At 37.5% G+C, this 4,580-nt stretch overlaps 1 non-coding gene across 1 annotated transcript; it reads left to right on the plus strand.

The window, feature by feature from the left end:
• On the plus strand, nucleotides 1–108 carry LOC130947134 (small nucleolar RNA R71). Its single transcript, XR_009072544.1, has one exon. It is a non-coding gene; the product is annotated as a small nucleolar RNA R71 (small nucleolar RNA).
• Nucleotides 109–4,580: the final 4,472 nt, after the last annotated feature.

Below are 4,580 nucleotides of genomic sequence, written 5' to 3' on the forward strand. Positions count from 1 at the left end.
AAGCATGTCTGAAGGACATCTTCTGATTAATTGTTTGTATCTTTCCCAAGCTTCATAGAGGGATTCTCCACCCTTCTGTCTGAAGGTTTGGACTTCCACTCTAAGCTTACTCCATCTTTGTGGTGGAAAGAACTTTGCCAAGAAGGCATTGACTAGCTTTTCCCAAGAGTCCAGGCTTTCCTTAGGTTGAGAATCCAACCATATTCTAGCTCTGTCTCTTACAGCAAAAGGGAATAGCATCAGTCTATAGACTTCAGGGTTAACCCCATTAGTCTTGACTGTGTCACAGATTTGCAAGAATTCAGCTAAAAACTGATGAGGATCTTCCATTGGAAGTCCATGGAACTTGCAATTCTGTTGCATTAGAGAAACTAATTGAGGCTTTAGCTCAAAGTTGTTTGCTCCAATGGCAGGGATAGAGATGCTTCTCCCATAGAAATCAGGAGTAGGTGCAGTAAAGTCACCCAGCACCTTCCTTGCATTGTTGGCATTGTTGTTGTTTTCGGCTGCCATGTCTTCTTCCTTGAAGAATTCGGTCAGGTCCTCAACAGAGAGTTGTGCTCTAGCTTCTCTTAGTTTTCGCTTCAAGGTTCTCTCAGGTTCAGGGTCAGCTTCAACAAGAATGCCTTTGTCTCTGCTTCTGCTCATAAGAAAGAGAAGAGAAAAAGAGAATGTGGAATCCTCTATGTCACAGTATAGAGATTCCTTGAAATGTCAGAGGAAAAGAGAAATAGAAAGAAGAAGGAGAAGGAGAATTCGAACTTTAATCAGATAAGGTTCGAATTGTGCATTTAGAAGGAGTAGTACTCCATAAATAGAAGGATGTGGGAAGGAGGGAAGAGAATTTTCGAAAATTCAATCAAAAGATTTTGAAAACATTTTGAAAATTTGATTGATAATTTTCGAAAATTCAAAGTGAGAAAGAAATCAAGTGATTTTTGAAAAAGAATTTGAAATTAGAAATTAAAAAGATTTGATTGAAAACTATTTTGAAAAAGATGTGATTGAAAAAAATTGATTGAAAAGTTATGGTTTTAAAAAGATATGATTGAAAAGATATGATTTGAAAACAATTTTAAAAGATATGGTTTGAAAACAATTTGAAAAGATATGAATTGAAAATAATTTGAAAAGATTTGATTTTAAAAACTAATGACTTGCCTAACAAGAAAAGATATGATTCATAAAACCTTCCTTAATAGAAAAGGCAAAAAATGTTCAATCAAATCATTAATTGTTAGTAAGTATCTTTGAAAAAGGAAAAAAATTGATTTTGAAAACATTTTGATTGAAAAGATATGATTTGAAAAAGATTTGGTTTTGAAAAACTTTGAAAACTTGAAAAAAATTGATTTTGAAAACAAAATCTTCCCCCTGGCACCATCCTGGCGTTAAACGCCCAGAATGGTATACATTCTGGCGTTTAACGCCCAAAATGCTACCTTTTTGGGCGTTAAACGCCCAACCAGGTACCCTGGCTGGCGTTTAAACGCCAGTCTGCCTTCTTCACTGGGCATTTTTGAATGCTCAGCTTTTTCTGTATAATTCCTCTGCAGTATGTTCTAAATCTTCAATTCCTTGTATCATTGACTTGAAAAGACACAAATTAAAAATATTTTTGGATTTTTAATAATCAAAATGCAACAAGAATCAAATAACAATGCATGCAAGACACCAAACTTAGCAGTTTGTGTACTACTGACACTAACAATATGAGAATGCATATGAGACACACAAAATACTTCAAGTCAATAGAATTCAAAGATTAGAACACAAAATATATGCATGGATTCGAAAAATATAACAAAAACATGCATTTGACACCAAACTTAAGATGAGACTCTAGACTCAAACAAGAAATATTTTTGGATTTTTATGATTTTGCAAATTTTTTTGTATTTTTTCGAAAATTAAGTGGAAAAAGGTATCAAAATTCTTAATGAGAATTCCAGGAATCAGTGCAATGCTAGTCTAAGACTCCGGTCCAGGAATTAGACATGGCTTCACAGCCAGCCAAGCTTTCAAGGAAAGCTTCGGTCCAAAACACTAGACATGACCAAAGGTCAGCCAAGCCTTAGCAAATCACTGCTCCAAAAGCAGGATTGATACGAAATCAACAAGCTCTTGTGGTGATAAGTTGAAACCTCGGTCCAATCAGATTAGACATGGCTTCTCAGCCAGCCAGATTTCAACAAATCATCATGAAACTCTAGAATTCACCTTCAAGAATTTCGAAAAAAAAATACCTAATCTAAGCAACAAGATGAACCGTCAGTTGTCCAGCCTAAACAATCCCGGGCAATAACACCAAAAATTTGATGTTGTTGCCGGATCTTGGCTCTGATGTTACCAAAGGCTTGCTCAAAACTAGAACAATCCCCGGCAACGGCGCCAAAAACTTGGTGCGCGAAATTGTGAACTATACTTTTTCACAACTCTCATAATCCCTGGTAATGGCTCCAAAAACTTGGTGCGCTCAATACCATGGCATTACACAACTTCGCACAACTAACCAGCAAGTGCACTGGGTCGTCCAAGTAATAAACCTTACGTGAGTAAGGGTCGATCCCACGGAGATTGTTAGTAATGAAGCAAGCTATGGTCATCTTGTAAATCTTAGTCAGGCAAACTCAGATATATATATGGTGATGAACGAAAATAACATAGAAGATAAAGATAGTGATACTTATGCATATCATTGGTGTATGAGCTTCAGACAAGTGTATGAAGATGCCTTCCCTTCCGTCTCTCTGCTTTCCTACAGCCTTCATCCAATCCTTTCTTACTCCTTTCCATGGCAAGCTCGTATAGGGTCTCACTGTTGTCAGCAGCTACCTCCCATCCGCGCAGTGAAAGCTAATGCACACACTCTGTCACAGTGCTGCCAATCACCGGTTTGGTTCCCTCCCCTACCGGAATAGAATAACTCTTTTGCGTCTGTCACTAACGCCCAGTAGGTTACAGGTTTGAAGCACGTCACAGTCATTCAATCATTGAATCCTACTCAGAATACCACAGACAAGGTTAGACCTTCCGGATTCTCTTGAATGCTGCCATCAGTTCTTGCCTATACCACGAAGACTCTGATCTCACGGAATGGCTGGCTCGTTTGTCAGGCGAGCACTCGGTTGTCAGGCGATCAACCATGCATCATGCAATCAGAAATCCAAGAGATATTCACTAAGCCTCGGATGCGTGTAGAACAAGAATGGTTGTCAGTCACCTTGTTCATGAGTGAGAATGGTGATGGGCGTCAATCATCACCTTCATCATGTTGAAGAACAAGTGATATCTTGGATAAAGAACAAGTGGAATTTGAATGGAAGAACAATAGTAATTGCATTAATACTCGAGGTACAGCAGAGCTCCACACCTTAATCTATGGTGTGTAGAAACTCCACCGTTGAAAATACATAAGAACAGGGTCTAGGCATGGCCGAATGGCCAGCCTCCCAAAAGTCTCTCCTCTGATCTAAAATTGATCAAAAGATATCTAGAGATCTAAAAGTGATCAAAAGATATATATACACTAGTAAAAGGTCCTACTTATAAGAAACTAGTAGCCTAGGGTGTACAGAAATGAGTAAATGACATAAAAATCCACTTCCGGGCCCACTTGGTGTGTGCTTGGGCTGAGCAATGAAGAAATTTCGTGTAGAGACCCTCCTTGGAGTTAAACGCCAGCTTTAGTGCCAGTTTGGGCGTTTAACTCCCAATTAGGTGCCAGTTCCGGCGTTTAACGCTGGAATTTCTTGAGGTGACTTTGAACGCCAGTTTGGGCCATCAAATCTTGGGCAAAGTATGGACTATTATATATTGCTGGAAAGCCCAGGATGTCTACTTTCCAACGCCGTTGAGAGCGCGCCAATTGGGCTTCTGTAGCTCCAGAAAATCCGCTTCGAGTGCAGGGAGGTCAGAATCCAACAGCATCTGCAGTCCTTTTGAGTCTCAGAATCAGATTTTTGCTCAGGTCCCTCAATTTCAGCCAGAAAATACCTGAAATCACAGAAAAACACACAAACTCATAGTAAAGTCCAGAAAAGTGAATTTTAACTAAAAACTAATAAAAATATAATAAAAACTAACTAAAAGATACTAAAAACATACTAAAAACAATGCCAAAAAGTATACAAATTATCCGCTCATCACATAGCATTTACAATGTCTTGATCATTCCTTTGTAGAGATAACTCATTAGTAACTTCTAAGATATTTTTCATCAAGTGCAAGTTAAAAATGAATTCAAAGGATTGAATGACATTCAATAAATGACATGCTTAAACTCTTTCTTCTGAATTATTTTCATCTTCCTCGACATATTCAAGAACATTAATCATAGAAAGAAATAAAAAAATTAATCTAAGTATAGTTCCATAGTGGGAATCCCATCTAGTGTCTCTAACTCTTTTTAAAGCTATTTCTTGATTCAAACTACGCCTACTAAAATTTTTTTCACTTTTTAATGCTTCAATTGTCTTAGTCATCTGACTATCACGAAGCATATCTCTTCGTTTACACGAAACTCCAATATTACACAAATTGGTTAACAAATTAAAAATAAAGCAATTTCAACTTATTTT

This window comes from Arachis stenosperma, chromosome 8 (assembly GCF_014773155.1).
Source record: "Arachis stenosperma cultivar V10309 chromosome 8, arast.V10309.gnm1.PFL2, whole genome shotgun sequence".
Lineage (NCBI taxonomy): Eukaryota > Viridiplantae > Streptophyta > Magnoliopsida > Fabales > Fabaceae > Arachis > Arachis stenosperma.